Below are 19,330 nucleotides of genomic sequence, written 5' to 3' on the forward strand. Positions count from 1 at the left end.
TAGTCTAAGATTCATAGCTATAGAGGTCACTTGAAGATGTGAGCACCTTTTCTGCAATATATCTTCTCACTCTTTCTTTATATATATATATATATATATATATATATATATATATATATATATATTTTTGTTATTTTATTTTACTTCAACAAGTTTCCTGACCAACACGTGACTTGTCCAGAGCAAGAATATTCTAACGAACTCGCTCATTCCAACTTGGGTCTTAGTTAATGCAAACCACTTTTTACCGTAGAATTGTATTATATCGTTTTAAGATTGTTACTTTAATTTTATTATTTTAACTAATTTTTTCTTCTCTCACTGTCTAGCAATGAAAAGACCTAGGTTTTACTTTCACTTAAGCAAGTACATGAATATTAGTATTTTTAATGTTAATTTATATTTACATTTCAGTTTCCTTAGTATTAGCAGTAATATATATTTTTTTTAAATTGATAATAATAACAATATAATATCAATATAAATAAAAATGTAAATTTTCTTTGTTTAAAATCTTAAATCTCCGAAAGTTCTTTACTGATTGCTTTGAAATTTTGACACAACGTTGCATTCGAAAACGTGCGTATTTTTATACACCTACTACTTATATCTTAACATGTCACCCCTGTGACATGTAAAAACATGCTTTTTTAAAAAAAAACAGCCCTATCTATTGGACGTAAAAGCAACACCGGCTGTACTAAATATTTTATGATTCCATTTCAATGTTTCCGGTATTTATGTCCGCTGTAGACAAAAAACTACTGGACTGATTTATACGCGGGGAGAAAGGGAAAAATTTGAAAAGGGAAAAATCTAAAAAGGTAAAAGGGAAGAAGGGGAAATTGTAAGTAGAAAAAAAGGCGAAAACAGAGAAAAGGAATTGGAAAGGGGAAAGGGGAAATGGGAAGAGGAAATAAGGGAAAGAGAAATAGGGAAAGTGGACAATTGGGAAGGGAATGTAGTAATAATGAAAATCGGAAAAATGGAAAGGTTAAATTTTGTGAAGTTCCGTAATGCTCATTTTATTAATGTTTTATCATAATTTCAGTTGTGTTCATTTAATATACTCGTGTATATATATATATATATACACATACACTCAACCCTAGCAATAGCGAAGCAGAGCCGGGTCTGATAGTAATATTAATGTAATTATTTTTATATATTTAATTATATTTGAGAATTAACCTGCTTTTAATTATTTTTTCTCAGCACTAACATTTTTCCTTTAAATATACTACATTAGTAATTGATAGTCAGAATTAATAGACGATATTGTACTGAAATAACAATGCAAAGAAAACTTGAATCCGGCAAATTTAATTTCAACGTTGGTGAACCGACTGAACGGTTTATATAATTAGTTTTTTCAGTCATTATGTCCACTTTCTACACGAATCTGGAGATTTGCTTTAGGAATCTAAACCTGGGTTTTAACGACTGGTACATCTATCGGGTGATTCAAAAAGGATTTCACAAATTTAAAAGCGTATAAAAATCTGTTTAGCTAACTTACAGATTCGGTCGAGCTGTTATTTCATAGCAAAACATATCAAGTTTTGACTCACGTAGTTTATTAGTACCGAATTTGACCACCAGTTTTGTTAAAACCATTACACTTATTGGGGCGAAACGTGTAATTGTTGAGTGTTTTGGTTTCACTTTTTGCAGTCGGAAATTTTCGTAGAGAATACGGTTGGAAGACTCGTAGTAGGGATACAATTATACTTGCATATATTGTCGCGTGTTTGCGGCTCGAGCAGGATATTGAGAGATCGACAGTTGAAAATGTTTATATAATTATAATTTATTGGTTTAAAAACATAAGTAAAACAAGACAAATCAGTAATAATGACAATGGTAAACGACAATCATAAAACAACTACTAAAAAAAAGAAGTGTTGTAATCACAACCACAATAATAATCAGAAAAATAGTAGTAATAATAAGACAATAAAAAAATGCCACAATAATAATTAGAATAATGACAATAATGCCAACAGTAAACAATAATAATATTAAATATCAATCATACAAATAATCATAAATTTCAACAATAATAGTAAACAGAGATTACATACAAAACATAATTTAAAGTAATCGTCAGGATATATTCACAGGTAGATAAATAAGGAAAATCAGAATTCAGTCTCATTGACAAAAGACATTAGATGACCGCGTCTTAACACTTTTAACCACTAGTCTTGTATTAACAACAATAGATTAATAGATAAGACAAGTATAAAGTTCTTTTACTCCAAATACCTTTGCTGTTCACAAATAAAACTACACTAACAATTTATGAGTGATATTTAGTACATTATCTCTTTTACTTTTAGTCTTACAGTAACTCACCGAACTATTACTTGTGACGACACCGTAATCGCGCCGACTTAGTTCACTTTGAAATTCACTCTTTCACTGACCTCGCAGAATACTTATCTCGCAGACTGACATCGCAGACTCTCCTCTCGTAGTACTCTCGCGGACTGATTTGCAGAATTCACATGGGAGACTTCATCTCGTAGACTCATTTTGCAATACTCATTTTTAACTGGTCTTCTCGGGAGTAGTTATATTCCTATCCTCTTTACCTAGCCTTTACCGAACCCAACTCGAAGCGTGAGAACGATCGACCGAGCCCTTTCGTTCCCATGCATTCCAAACCTTGTTCCGGCAACTTTTCTCACGGAACAACATGTGTTTATTGTGTGTCAGTGGACAGTATTACAAAATACGATTGTTAAACGGACCTGTTACCTTTACTAAAAGGGGTTCTTTTAGCCCCTTTTTGGATTGCTCCATTATTATATTTTCTTCTGCATTCTTCTTAATTGGCAGGAATTCGTTACTCAGGTCCGCTATACCGGTTTTGTTACAATATATAAACTGACCTGATTTCGGTATTAGAAATCTAACTAATATTAACAACGGGGAATAAACAGGATTTTTAATCCTATTTTTAGAATGTTTTGTTATCTCACAAACGCTAGCCAGTTAAAAGTAATTTACATATTTGATAATAATCCTGTATGCAAATAAAAAATATAAAAATTATGACCATATCATATCCATTATAACAGTATTTTTACCGACTTTTCGAAGTACGGAATTACTATCGGTGGCATGGTGAGAGTGGGGAGGTACAAATGAGTTTTCTTTACGTTTTCAGGTATGATGAATACGAAAATACCATTCACTTAAATTGGGGTATCCCAATAAGACCCACCGAGTTGGTCTACTGGTGAACGCGTCTTCGCAAATCAGCTGATTTCAAAGTCGAGTGTTCTAAGGTTCAAATCCTAGTAAAGGCAGTTACTTTTATACGGATTTGAGTACTTGATCGTGGATACCGGTGTTCTTTGATTGTGTTGGTTTTCAATTAACCACACATCTCAGGAATCGTCGACCGGACCGGATACTGTACAAGACTACACTTCATTTATACTCATACATATCATCATCATTCATCTTCTGAAGTAATACTTTACGGTGGTTCCGAAAGCTGAACAGAAAAAGAAAGAAAGAAGGCCTACGTATAAAATTTTGTGCCCCGAATATTTCCAAAACCACTCGATCAATTGCATTGATATTTAGATATGCTATAGTAGTAGTCTATATGAAGTTGTGTATGTGAAAATTTTATGAAGATTGGTCGAATCGTTCTTGAGTTACGCTCGATTTAATGGTGATAAAATTTGAGCAAGTTAAAAGCGTGATTTGTTATAATGCTGCAGTTTGGAACGTTGACGTTGCTTTATGTGCGTTAGCAATATTAAATCAAACTAAAAAAAATATTAAAACCGAATTAAATTAATGAAAAGTCGGCCTTTTTGCGCAGAACAGCACAAAAGTTTTTTCAGTTCAAGAAAGGGTCAGAATAAATGACTAAATAAATTTTAATTAACGAATATCGAAAAGATGATGTATGGAAAGAAAAAATTATTTTATTCATAATCTCTAATGGAATAATATAACCTGTTCACTACTTATTTGTATATATTTTTCTTGATGTAGCTCAATGATATGTTAAAGGTATAATGAACACATCGGATTACTGGAGAAGAGTCCGAATAATTGAAGTCACGATCATCTGGCGATATTAACATGAGATTAGCTTATCTGATTTATTTCTCAGTTAATAATTTCTCTTAATCTACGACCAACCCATTTTTATCACATATTTCTTCTAATACAGATATATATATATATATATTTTTTTTTTTTTTTTAAAAAAGGTATAACTGCAAAAAAACACTAGCGACAAATAAAAACTTATTTAACTATATACGTCACATGTTTAAGTGACTTATATTTTATGATTGGGTTATTTTGGTATAAGTTATACCTCGGTAGAATAATTAAATTCTAACTCGAGAAATATTTTAAGCGGTTCCGCTAAATTTAACAGGGAACAAACGATCAGTTTATTTTAAAATGATAATACACAAATTTTAATAAAAATTATTCTAAGAAATTTCGCTGTGTTGACGTCATGTTAGCGGAGGTCAACAAGAGAATCTATTTATTTAGTTTTTAAAGAATTAATTAAATGGTTCAATTACAACCATTAAAAAAAACCCGTATTACAAAGTATAAAAATAATGCAATAACACACTATTTTGAATATGTCAATAAATTTAAATGAAATTTCATGTTTTAAAATTAAAAAGAAAAAGTATCCAAAACAATTTTTTATTTTGTAGATGATTCCAAATAGCCCAAACTGAAAACCTTTTTAAAATTATATTTATTTTTTATTCTTTATTACTGTTTTTTAAGATTGTTTTATTTTAAAAAAGTTATAATATTATTGTAATTTATAATATGGTTAAAGGCTAAGTTAAACAAAAAGAAAAGTAAATTAAAAAATCCGTTTGCAAGAAATAAAAAAATAATAGCCAAGGAACGAAGAGTAAAAATGTAAAAGACACTATTTTACGGAGCGTTTGCTAGGATTTTATGTAGTACAAGAATGCATATTATTATTTTTCTTTACAGAAATTTTTACTTTTAATGTTTTTAATTTCTGCGTGATATTAGTTTGAATATAAAAATGACTGCAGGCTGTTTATTAAGTTTATCACCTCAGTATAAAAGTTCAACATTAAGTAAGAAGGATAGTGATACAATTATATGTACATATATATAAAATCATCTAATTAGACTGATATTTTTTTTTTCAGATAAAAATAAAATAACCAGAAGAACTTTCTCTTTAAATTAAGAGTAATTTAACTGGATTTATTTATTGAATTATTAGACTGAATAAAAACTATATATATATATATATATATATATATATATATATATATGTGTGTGTGTGTGTGTGTGTGTGTGTATATAATTATGTAATTTTCAATGGCCCTACTGATTCTATAAAAATTTATTTACTCACATTTTTTCACTGAAGTTTTACCTACAGCTAATAAAAGAATTACTCTCTGATAGTTTACGTTAGAATTATCAAAATATTTCTGCCGATTTATTTTATATTAACATTAAAACTTAATGAAAGTAAATGTATAAAAGTAATTACTATAACTTGATTAATAGACCTAAACAGCTATTTTTATAATATTTTCTAATTCATAATAATTTTTTTAGTCGCATTAATTGTATTTATAAATAATAAATAATTAAATAATAAAATAATTTTATTATTTAAATATTTTTAAAAAATAACTGTCTATTATATTGTGAAGTTATGAACAATCTTTGTAGGTATTAAACCTCTTACCTACAAATATTAATCCAAAAACATTGAACTACCTTTACCACTTTCGACTGTTAGACATCTAATATCACAAGATATATATATATATATATATATATATATATATACACACGAGTTATATACATGTCTGTACGTGCTGAAGAGGCCTTCACCCTGCAGTGGATCGATAACGGCTGAAATGATTATATATATGTCTGTTTTAAATAAAATATAGGAATTCTTAAATAAATTTTCAAATTATTAAACATGTAATAATTAAATTTAGGAAATGATTCCACCTCGAAACGGTCTTTCTTTCGGTATGAACCCAAAACACTCCAAACTACTAGAAGGGGGTAAGTAAAAAAATATTACTGGAAAGAATAGGGTTTGATACATAATTTAAAGATTAATAAATTAAAATAATTAATTGATGTAAAAATCTCCAGGCCTCTAACTATTCTAATTAAAATTGTAGAAATTTAATATTTTTCATAGATTGTCAGAAAGAGCTTACAATACACCCAATATCAAAAAAATAGATCATTCGAAGTGGAGCTTTTGCTAAATTTAATTTTTGTAGTATATAAATGTTTAGCAGTTATTTTAAGAGGAATTGGTTGGATCACTTAGTAAGTAGTTTTGAAAAATATTAAATGACTGATGTTTTCGTTAGAGTTGTAGCCCGTTATTTATTACATGAAAACGTTAGTTTTTCCATGATCTTTAAAATTTCATCTCATAAATCTACCCTTTCTATTAAATTTTTTTGATTTGCTCCCTTCATGTTGGGAGATCTCCTGGTTTCTTAGGGTGGTGGTCTCATACTCGTTTCAAGATCCCTGACTCTTTAAATTTATTTTTTCTATGATATACTATTGAAAAGTTATTTAAAGTTTCCCATACTTTTATTAATAGAACAGTATACTTTACCTACTTCCAAAGGTTTAATTAAAAAAAAAAAAAAAATCGTTTTAGTTCATTAATATTTATTTATGTAGAATATTTGAAGAAAAATGGATTAAAACAATTTTTCCCTTCAGTTCCTTGTTGTGTAACAACGAAAGAGTTATAGTTTTTTAATAATTTAATTTTTCTTTATGCGGCTGACTTTTAATATTTTTTATTAATTTAAAAAATTAATTACAAAAGATACGTACGTAAATTGTATCGCCAGTTAAATTAATGATTTAAACTTCTATTGAACGTATTTAGATGTAATTTTTATGTATCAAAGAGAAAGAAAAATATATTTTTTGATTTTCCAAATAAGATTTCCTACAGTTAATTTTACGTAGAAACTCTTATTCTATAAATATTGATAATAAGAGAGAACATTAATTTTATCTCATTTTTATATAGGATGTGTAGAAATAAAAAAATGGAAAAAGCATTTTCAGCATTTTTCTTTTGTTTTAGCTACTTTAAAATTGAAAATAATTACGTGTGGAGAGTATTTTTGTAATGCTTAAAAAACAGACACAAAAGTAAAAATAAAATTATTATTATTTTTTTTTTTGTAAATTACATATTGGCAATTATTTTACCCCCTTTTTTTAACATGTACGTTGTTTGATTTATCTAAAATTCTTTCAAGCAATGGAGATCCAGTTTCCGTGAAATATCTTAAAGAAAATTTGAAAAAGTGAAATTTAATTTATTGTTTATCGTAACATTAATATGGAATGTAGCGTGTTTGAATTTAAATCAAACGGATTTTATATTTTCATTAAAAATGCCACGGTACGTATACGTGCTATAAAACTTAAAAAATTTATGTGGAAGAGAACGTATAAATTTTGAGTATTTGTATTCATTGGTGAAAATTCTTTTGATAGGTTGAAGTTATCTATGGGTGACTCGGGTATCGGGCTATATAAAATAACGGTATTCATAAGGCACGGTTATGTAGGCAGCACTGATGGGTAGTACATGGTGGATAGGGTGGGAAGTAGACCGACTAGGGGATATAGTGGTACAATTGTGATTCGTTATGATAAGGTTTACATGTTAAAATATTCTACACTTACTAACCCACGCTAGAGAGGGGTAGAATACATAAAGATGTAACGAAATAAATATGCTATTGAGTGAATAGTATATATAAAATAATGATGCAGAAATAAAATACTGTTTGGTTTCATAATAATAAAAAAAACATCTACCACCTTTTTTTTTCTTTTTATTTAGATCAAGTTAAATGGAAGATCTGTTTTACTTTCACTTTTTTTTAGATTACCATTTAAAATTTAAATATCTTCTTAATACGTAACTACAGATTTTTAATTAATTAATTTATTTTTCTGAAAAAGAAAAGAAAATTTAATAAAGTATTCTGCATTTGCTTATTTTAGAAATTTTGCTTTTTTGTAAACTCCCTAAATCGGTTATATTAAAAAATATCCCATTTTGATCAAGTTCATGAGATTTTTTTTGTAAAACTACACTTTTAAACAAAACATTCTGATTGTCTAAAATATGGAGGAGGTATTAATCAATATATTTTTCTATTCTTCGATTTTTTTTTTTTTTTTTTTAATAAATAAATACCTCAATTTAAATCCGTTTATTAAACGACTTTCGGTCTAACAATATATTTCAGGAGTTTCGACACAACGCGAATTACCAGTCCTTTATTCGGGTTTTAATGATAAAGGTAGAATATGAAAATACAAAAAAAAAAACTGGGTGGACACCACATGATTTCCTTGTACGCCTATTAAATTACATATATATTTTTTTTAGTGAATTATTATATATTGTAACAATTTTTTTACAATAATAGGTTAATAATTAAAAAAATCAATATACTTAAAAAAAAAAGTTAAAAAAAAGGAAATGAAGTCGGTTTCGAACCGATGTGTCTTGGTCATGACAAAACCTTGGTACGGGAGTCTTTCGACAAAAACCTGTCGAAAATTGTAATAGTTAATTAAGTAAAAAATAAAAACTTCACTATGGAGAAATTTCACTAGTTATTGTTGAATGAAAATTCGTTTCATATTTTATAAATATATTAGAAATTTCTATATATGATGTTATCTTTTGAATTCCAAATTTACCTACTAATTAAACTCATGCAATGTATGATAACAATTTAATTAAAGAATGACTAAAAAGTATAAAACAAGTTTTAAAAATTTTTTGTAATATTATTATGTCCTTCATAGTTAACAGGAGTGATCACCACGAAATTTTTTTGATTCCATATACTTCTTATAGTATGAATTTTATGCATTAAAAGTGTAATTGTTGACGTACTGGGAATTTTTCAATTCTTCTTCAATATTTTTGAAAAATATTCACACGAAATATATCTATCTTTAAAATAAACACTAACTTATGATTTGAAAACAACGTAGGTATTATAGATAGTGAAATGACATTAATGTATTTCAACCGCTACATGCAGTTGACCTCGAGTACCGAGAATGTTAGCTGATTAAATAACAAGATATTACCCGTTATAAGTTATTTAAGCAACTCTTTTTACGATGATTTTATTCTAAAGGTTTTTCCTTTTTTGAGACACCTTTTTTTCTAGAACAGAAAAAAAAGAAAGTGTACCGCGCGCGCGCGCGTGTATGTGTGTGTGTGTGTGTGTGTGTGTGTGTGTGTGTGTGAGAGAGAGAGCGAGAGAGAGAGAGAGAGAAAATTGCCTAAATTTAATATGATTTTGAATAAAAATGTTATTTAATTATTTGCTACTGTTAAAAACAATAGTTTTCTAAACATTAAGACGTTGTTGATTTTGTAACTGTATTCGTATATATAACTTGGCAAATTTAACCTTTTATCTATACCAGGGATCATCATCAGCATTCTTGTTCCATTTACGTTCTAATATAAAGAAAGCAGTGAGAGATCTCCTCTTATAAAAAGGTAGTCTCTTTTATCGCATATAAAGAGTGTTAATAAAGTTTGAGACTCTTAAATAACTTTTCAACCGTTACATATTAAAAAAAAAATTAAATCTAATAATGTTCATACTTTGAAATCATTTATTTATTGGAATGAATTACCACATCTTCAAGCCTCTATGAGATGAGGGGCATCTCAAATCCGTAGAAAGGAAAAGGGTTGGGTTGTAAATGTGTACTTTTTAGACCCCGGAAGGAGTGTTTTCGTAGATTTTTCACTTACATGCACCAAAAGTTTATAATTTTTTGCCAAATTGAGTGAAAGATAGTCTAGGTTTAAATTCGTTCAGAATTTCACTTGAGCCCTGGCTCATTCAGTACGCAAACTTTCAGTTCCTTTTTGAATCGTTTATGACTAAAATTGATAAGTTGTCCTTTTGATTTCTAATGACAAACTGAATGATTTTCTTTCTCTTTAATATTTCTATAATTTTTAGTAATTGTTAAATTTCTACTCGGCCATTTCTGTCCTAATTTATATATCTTTAATATTCTCTAGTGTTTTAATCGTAAATTGATGGTAACTCCTAAAACCTCAAGGTCCTCAAGGAGTACCTAATTTTCAAACTTATTATTAAATCACAAAAATTATTATTTTATCATAAATTATTGCATCACAGTTTTAAATTAGAAAACTATAGTTACTCTTATGAGCCTGTTGTAGGTCAACAGAAGTATTTATATAATTCATAAGCTATGTCTAATTTGTAACTCTGTTATATATTGTAAATTATATTGCATTGTTTGTTTTAAAAGTGTATTCTTAGTTTGAAAAATAAATTATTAATATTATTTTTTGAAGAAAATATTGAAAAACAAAAATTGTGAGGTAAAGTTATGAAAAATTATATTTATAACTATATAAAAAGTAATATAAACTTATAATACAATTAAAAAAATTAAATAAATTTATAGGAATGAATTTTTACACATATCACTATGGAAAGTTTTCTACTTAAAAGCACCATAGAAAATTCAAAAAAAAATTTTTTTACTATCTAATGATTCTTTTTAGACTTTACTTTTTTCTATGTTTTATCACCTAGAATGCAATACAGTAAGGATGATTTAATATGAACTGTGGTTTTACCAAAATCAAATATTATAGATTAATTTTAAAATTGTAGTTTGACTTTCGTCGTCTTGTAATAATTGTCATAATTTATCCTGCAACTGGTAATGATGATGATGATAATAAATTATAGTAAATAATTGTATATTAATCGTCTTGCATTTTATTTAATTTTATTGTATAATTCTGTTACAGGTGAGTTTCTCTTGAAATAACTTTGACAAATGTGTCTCCGGCATCATATATCTTCATCAGTCAGTACTGAAGATTGTTATTACGTTATATTTGCTGTAGCATTTCAACGACTGTACGTATATTATTTTTAAACAAAATATTATTTTTTTTAGAAATTTTTTTTAATTACGTGTATTATTTTTAATAGAAATATTTAATTATTATTCATTAATTAAAAAAAAAAAAAAAAAAAATAGTTTAAATTATAAATGAAATATGAGTATTTAGTATCATTAGTTCTTTGGAGATTTATCATCTATAACCTTTATAAGTAAATGAGGATTTTAAAACCAAATCGGTAAGGACTAAAAACTGTTGCGATATGTAAATTACATTTTTCATTTACATTAACAAGAACTTGTATATTTCTCATATTTTTGCAAAAGATATTCAAAATGAGCGCGCTGTGGAGCATTGTAGGTGTTTGCTCGATTGATCATATTGAATAACCTGACGCAAAACGTTGATACATAACATGTTGGTCAGTTTTGTTGGAGAAGCCGTATTTTTTTTTCACGATATGTTAACTGAACATAGAATTAATGAAAATCGTACGGTGCACTTTTTTATTGACACTCCGACCAAAAAATATTGGCTCCACTCTACGATTACCAGAAACTCACCTACCTAGATTTTCTCATCGTGAACTGGAAATATCAAATATCTGGTAAGGATTATTATCATCCCATACCTGGTCAGGAAATAACATGTCCAGATAAATGAAACGCCATCTGACGTGAAATATAGCAACGTCAGGTCTATCTGTCCATTGATAATAAAGCCAGTCTCAATAATTAAGTTATTTCGGTGTGTCTGTTTTCTTTTGTTTTTGCACAGTGATTACAAATTTAAATCCTAAAGAGTTTAAGATTTTTTCGGACTAGTAGAATTCTTCTTTGAATATCGGTTATGGCTTTTGAATTCCTAATGGAAGGTTGCATATTTCATTGTGGGTTTGAAACCGACTCCGTTGTAAGCAATTTTTTAGCCGATCCGTTATGACTACTACCCTGCTAGGGTACTGGGATTTGGAAATTTTTCCGCGAATATTTGACGCGTATATTAAAAGAAACCACAACGCACATAAGCTTCCCTTATATCAATCTTTTCGTTGATCTAATAAAGCAGTTTAGAAAAATACTACTGCAAAGAACGAACTATACTGCAATGAAACATTAATAGTTTACAACTGATATTAGCATACGAAACCAATAATGGCGCTAGTAGCAGCGATGATAGAAATGTTAAAGTGGTCGCTCAAACAGTTTGAGCCGGCTCGATTCGTTTTAAGTTGCTCACCTTTGATATTTTTAAGTTGCCGTGTGTGTGTGTGAGATAAGCTGTAAATTAATTATTCTGTACCGTTCAAAACATTTTTAAAAAATGGAGATTATTAAAAGACGTTTCTGAATATCGGAATTTGTGATTACATATCTGCATACTGTACAGTTAAATATTCTTATAAAAAGAAACACATTGCTAGAAATTACAATAATGTAAAAAGTGTTTGAAAAGATAATTTTGTTCCATTTAATTGGTTTTTACTCCTTTACTGGGAAATTTTTGTGGAAACAAATATAATTTTTAAGTTAAAAATTTGAGCAATATGAATGATATAGACCGTATAACTTAGGGGATAACTTTGTCATGTTAATGTGTCATCAAAAAAAATTCTTAGAAAAATAAAATTGCATTATTAGAATCGTAAATCTCTTTTGCATAAAATGTATAAAACACTACTTCTGTGTCCTTTTTCATTTTATTTTTATTGTCGTAAATTTAGAAAAAAAACTCGGTTTTCAGGAGATTTTTGGAAAAGTAAACTTAAAACAGTTATAAAAAAATTGATATCTTAACATGTTATTCATCTATTATCTAGCTTTCTGCCAAGTATAGATTAAATTATAGATTATTTTTAAATACCCATGACTTTTTTTTTTGCAAAGAATTTCATTCCAGCATCTGTCGGGCGTTTTGTGATTAAAAATTTGATTTTGTTGTCATTTTTAGTGCAACACGAATTCGACTATAAATATTTGAATTCGAAATAAAATTATGGAAAACGTATGAAAACTGATCAATATTTAAACAGATTCAGTTTAAATAGTATCATAATTACTTCCATTATAATACATTTAACTTATTTTACCCCAACTTGTACTCGTAGTATCTTAGTACATTTTCCTTCTTTCTAAACATATATTTTAAAAATTATGAACTTTAAAAATAGCTGTTTATAATTTCGTGTTAAAGTTACAAAAATTCTAAAATTTTATAGTTAATATTTTTTTTTATTTTATAAAAAATTTCGAGAATTAAATATTTTTATAGTTTTCATGAAGTGAAATTAACGTAAAAATTCTAATCTATGTTTTCTGTTGCGTTAGATCCTTTAAAAAAAGGATGAAATGATGTAGTACAAGGATTGATATAAGAAGTGTTTTATTTATTTTTTATTATTATTTTTTATTATTAAGATTCTATCATAAAAAATTTAGAAGATTTTTATAAAATATTTAAAAATTTAATCATCTACAAAAACGATTTGAAAATATTTTTCACTTTTCTGTCAAAAAACGGATATTATAACTAATGACATATGATGTATCCTTATATAATTTAACAAATATTCACAAAAAGGAAATTGAAAAAAAAAGGTGAAAAATTTAAACTAAAGGATAAAAAGTGTTGTCGCTTTCCAAAGAGATTTAAGCTTACACTCCTTTTGGAATCTCCTTAAAATTCAAGGTCGTTTGAATTTTTTTAATTGTTTTCATCAAGACTTGGATTTTTCCTCTTAACGTTTCCTATGAACGGTTTTTTAGCTTAATGGAAGGGTTCTTTGTATCCTTATCTGTATTTTAAATAAAGAAAAAACTAAAAATATTCATGTAAAATAATGTTATACATTTTTGAAATTTCATCTCTTTGATTTAGGCGTTGACGTAATAGTTAGTTATTGTTAGTATTTTTTTTAAATTTAGAGTTGTCTTTTAAAAGCTAAACTTTGAAGAAAAGAATTAAAAACGAATATCTTATTTTGTGTATTACTTTATTTAAAATCAGTTTCCTGAACCATGAAACTATAAGTAGATTATGAAAAGTAATAATGACTTAAAAAAAAGGCTTCCAGTGATACCTTCCAACGCAATATAAAGGTTTAAACAAAGACAGTACAATAAAACGTACAACGAATAAAAAAAAACATAATAAGGGTAACAAAGTACATATAGTTCGAATATTATCTGTTAAGGACAAAAAAAAAGTGAAATTGTAACATAACATAGGTATTGAGAACAGTCCAAATTAAATGGTTAACAAAACAGAACAAGCAATTGAGTTAAAAAAAATTTTTCACAAGTCATACACGAGAAAAAAAAGACAAACAAATTAATATTGGTCACATTAACACATTACGGATAGATTCTTATGGGGGGGGGGGGAGGGGTGACGACCGGAAGCGTCACAAGGCGGGTGGCTTCCCCTAAGGGGTTAAGAAGGTCACATTAACAAAGTCAAAACCACAAAACAAAAGAATCCATATCACTAAATTAAAATAATTCATGAATAATAACAGAAAAATATCAGTAAAAAAGGATGATATTTAACGCACATCAGCCTGTAGATCCAGTACATGCAACTTTTTCAGTCTTCTCACATTTTCACTATTGCCCAAAATGTTAACAGCCAGATAGGATTCGTGCGCGTTAAGCTTAAGTATACAATTTGGACTTCTTCACGTGTAGATGGCATCCCTAGCTAATCGTGGATCTCCTTGTTCTTCGCAAAACACGGCGCCTCTGATATGTTCCTCAGTCCTTTGTTCTGGAACGTTTTAGATAATGTCGATATTGCTATTGCTTGCCGAACCCCAAAGTTGAATCCGGCGACCCGCCTCCGGATTCAAAAACGCCTTGTTCAACAGTTTGTTATTTAACGAGTAATAATTTTTTTTTAACCGAGTGATAATTCTTCACAAATTAAATTTTGTTTATTTTTATTTTTTAGTAATACATCACTTTCTTAATTATTTGTTTGCTATTATATTTTTCAATTTTGACGTAAATACCGCAGAAACGTAAAAAAATAATGAATCTTTTCTTTATTATTTAGTACAAAAAAAAAGTAAGGTGATTAAACTGTAAAAGAAGGTACTCATGGGGATCTAACTTTGTGAGTATTTAAATAAATAAATTAGTCTGCGTTAAGGGAGATGTGGTTTTAATGCCCGTGGTTAGTCGTTTTTTTTTTTTTAGTAAATTTGAACTGTACCGGTACTTTTTATGTTTTACTCTTTACAGAAGGTTTTTTCATATTAAAATGTTTAAAAATATAAAGATTTAATATATCTAGGCTTTATTTTAAATATTCGTAATAAATTTATAAAAAATTGTCTTTCTGGATAATCTTAAATCCGATTAACAGTTAAATATTATAAAATATTGTGCAGTATCCTAAGCGTACATTAAATAGCAGTATAAAATAACATTTTGTAAGCATATTTCTTCGTAGAATTGTATTTATGTTGCATCCGTATATGATGTAAAAATTGGGTGGTTCTATTTAAAGAAATATAGTTGATTCCATGTTGTGTTTTAATTTAAGTGCCAGTTGCTTCTGAACCGTTGTATTTAGGGGAAATTCCCGTTGAGTATTTATTTATTTATTTATTTTTTTGTGTAATTTTATAGGTCGTTTTCTTTACACATTAAAAAAAAATTAATGAGATATGCGGGCATCGACTGCTGCGGTTACTTAGCTCAAATGGAAATGTGTAGCGTATGAAAAATAACATTCCTGAGCGGGATTCAAACCCAGAACCTCCGGCGAAAGGCTAAGACGAAAAAAATGTTTAAATTGTTTTATTAAAATGCTCTAAATGTAAAAATACGTTTAAAATGATTATAGAAAAATTCTCTTCTGGTAGTATTTTATACAGATGTAAAAAAATTAATGAGATATGCGGGCATCGACTGCTGCGGTTACTTAGCTCAAATGGAAATGTGTAGCGTATGAAAAATGCCATTCCTGAGCGGGATTCAAACCCAGAACCTCCGGCGAAAGGCTAAGACGAAAAAAATGTTTAAATTGTTTTATTAAAATGCTCTAAATGTAAAAATACGTTTAAAATGATTATAGAAAAATTCTCTTCTGGTAGTATTTTATACAGATGTAAGTACCACGGAGTTCGTTAGAACTTCGTCGATAAGGGGCGACGAAGTCAACGAACTACGTTTACATGAATAAACGGGATGTAACCTAACAGTGAAATGAAAATGGGGGAAAAAATAAGCGTGAAAACATTATATTTGAGTTCAGTTAGAATAGCAAAAAAGATACTTTTAAAAAATTTTGTTAAACTTTTTTTCCATTTGATGAACTGCGGAACTCGAATATGTCATTTTATTCATTTTTTAATGTAACTTTACGAATTGCGCCGCTAGATAGCAATACTTGATAGTACTAGGTAGCGTACAAAATCTTGATTATGTACTTGAAATAATAAAATTTAAAAGAAAATATACTGCAACTTGTTTTAATAATAAATGTTGTTTTTAATTTTTTTTAATTCCTATCACTTCTTTAAAATAATGAAATTATTAGTTTACAAGAGATTATACTAGTTTTATTAAAAAAGGAATAAATAAAACAGAAATAAATTCGATCGGAAAAATCGAATTTAACAATAAAAATCGAGGGTTACAGTTACAAAGTAATAGGTGAAATATTACATCACTATATCATTTTCAATTCGTAAAGATCGTTATACCAGTTTTATTAAAAAAGGAAAAATATGGTATGAAGTAAATGTTGATATGACTATCAACAAAAAAATTGACCGTGAAATTCAATTTGTTTGTTCTAAGGCGATAAATTTTAATAATAAATCCATAAGATAACAATCAGTAATTCATTAAAAAAATAAAAGAATAATCTAACAAAATGCAATGAATCCAAAAAAATTACAATTAAATTGTAAACCGTACGGTAAGAGCCTCGCAGATATCATTTCTTCCGCTTAGAAAACAAAAATTTTTGCAATATAAATAAAACTGTTATTAACAAAACGATGCTGATATAAAAAAAGGTACTACATTTCTATTATCAAAATCTGCTGCTATTAATTTAGAATTTTCTTTAAAAAATATTTATGTTAAATATATGTAATAGACAATAGATAATAAACAATGTTTAAGCGTTTCATATAATATGCAAAAAAAAAAATTTAAATTTATTACAAAACTAGTACCGGTCCCAGTTTCATTTACATGTAATAAAAATCACATTTACAGAAATAATAAAATTCTTATCATTATTTGTTGTTTAATAAATGAAATCGGGCCGGTAAGAGATTTGTAACAAATTTTTATTTTTTGCTTATTATATAGAACGCTTAAACATTGTTTATTATCTATTATTATTGTTTATCTACTGTTTATTATATATATTTAAAATGTATTTTTTTTTTTAAAGAAAATTCTAAATTAATTACCTTACCTTTTTTGATATCAGTATCGTTTTGTTAAAAACAGTTTTATTTATATTACAGAAATTTTTGTTTTTTGAGCGGAAGAAATGATATCTGCGAGACTCTTATCATACGGTTTACAATTCATGGTAATTTTTTTGATACAGTTTTACTGTATAAAATAATATATATTTACATTAAAAAAAACAAAAAAAAAACACTTTTTTCATTTATTACAGTAATTCCATTGTAATAATTTATTTATTATTCCTTTCTTTATTTTAATCAAGATTCTTCATATGGACGACACTTTTTTTGCAGTTCTACCAGTATTCTAATGTAAGAAAATCTAATTAAATAATTTTTCATTTAAAAAACAAACAATAAAACAGTAAAAGATATTACTGAAAAGTATGATTTATTTAATTTTTTTTTAATTTCGAATTTTTATGTTAGTGCCAAATTAATGGTTAACTTACTTTTAATTTGGCGGTGATATCAAAAAGTTTAATTTTATAAAAGAGTTAAAAATGTATTTTTTTTTTTTAATTCGTTTTATTTATTTCTTATTTTCATCTGCTACATCAAAAATATTTTTTCGAAAATTCATGTTATAGAAATGTAGTTGTATAAGTAGGTTCCAGAGTTTCCTTTGATCCATCAAAAAAAAAAAAGAAACATGGATTAGTCAGCTCAGAAAGAAAAAAGTAGTATTAATCTTTTATAATGTATTAATCTGTAAGATTGTGATCAGGATAAAAAATTGTGCGTAATTGTATTCATTTCTTACGTTTCATTTTGGCGACTGATCTCTTTTTTGACAAGTTAATATTAAAATTTTTAATCTTTCTTAAATATTTACACGAAGAACTCGATGTGCCTCGTCTAAATCGTATTTTAAATTTATATACGGTATTAATATACTTTATATGATGCTGCATGTTGAAAAGGATTTTGTAATTTGCGTATATAAGTTAGCGAAGCTGCCACCTCAGGTGTGTTTCACTTAATTAATAAAACCGAAATATTTTGTGATGAACTAAAAATACTGTATTCCTAAGGGTGACAGCTGCGTGGCCCACATAGTAAATACCAACACACTGATATAATACTTACTCACACATACTCGTACGAACGACGAGTGTTTCCGAGATTAGAACTGTTGGTTGCCATCGTACTTTCCATCTTACACTGTCTCGCTCCCGCATCTTACTCTTTCTATCGGTGCACATATCGTTTCCAGAAATTAAGTACCGAGCAAATGTGGCTTCTCTCTTACAAGATATGCGTCTTGACAGGCTTGTAAAAAATGAGATTCTAAAAATAATACATTCTGTGGAATTTTCATGTAGAAGGATTTAAGCAATAATTATTATTATTACCTGCCCGCAGTGACTTATCGTACACGACTTTCAAAATTAAGTTTATTTTCTAATTGTATGTTATATGCAATCTGCATGACATAAATTGTTTATTATATTTCAGTAAAAGCGAAACTGTTGATGTTTTAGAATGAAATTTAACGTAAATTATTGTACTTAGTATTCTATTAAAAACGTATCACAGAAAAGCGAGATACAAATTTTAAAACAATTCTAACTGGACTTCTAGGCGTGTTAAAAACTTCAAACTTAGTAACAAAGAGGTTCATAGCCTTAAAAATCCTAAAGACTCAAACATTTTCAAAAACTCTCCCAAGGAACTGAGTGGAGGATGATTTAAACAAAGGATCTAAGAAACAAATCCGGTGGGAAAGATTGCATTCATAATATCTCGTTATTGAATGAATTCTCCCTTTGTAATGAAATAAAAACCAAAATAAAATCCGAAATTTTCTATGTATTCATTTGCTTTATTACGTATGTAACTCTGACGGAACGCGATTTAGTAGGATACTGAAAATTTTATCTTCAGAA

At 27.7% G+C, this 19,330-nt stretch overlaps 1 protein-coding gene across 4 annotated transcripts in view; it reads left to right on the forward strand.

Moving 5' to 3' along the window:
* msi (RNA-binding protein musashi) overlaps positions 1-19,330 on the forward strand; it is a 1,037,545-nt gene that overhangs the window by 186,225 nt on the left and 831,990 nt on the right. The window contains exon 2 of one of the 4 annotated variants that reach the window (XM_075366114.1): positions 10,907-11,018. The exons of the other annotated variants lie outside the window; for them this stretch is intronic. The gene's annotated coding sequence lies outside the window, so the exon portion shown is untranslated. The remainder of the gene's footprint in view (positions 1-10,906; positions 11,019-19,330) is intronic. 4 annotated transcript variants of the gene reach the window in all.

The sequence above is a fragment of the Lycorma delicatula genome, chromosome 5 (assembly GCF_047948215.1).
Source record: "Lycorma delicatula isolate Av1 chromosome 5, ASM4794821v1, whole genome shotgun sequence".
NCBI classification, from domain to species: Eukaryota; Metazoa; Arthropoda; class Insecta; order Hemiptera; family Fulgoridae; genus Lycorma; species Lycorma delicatula.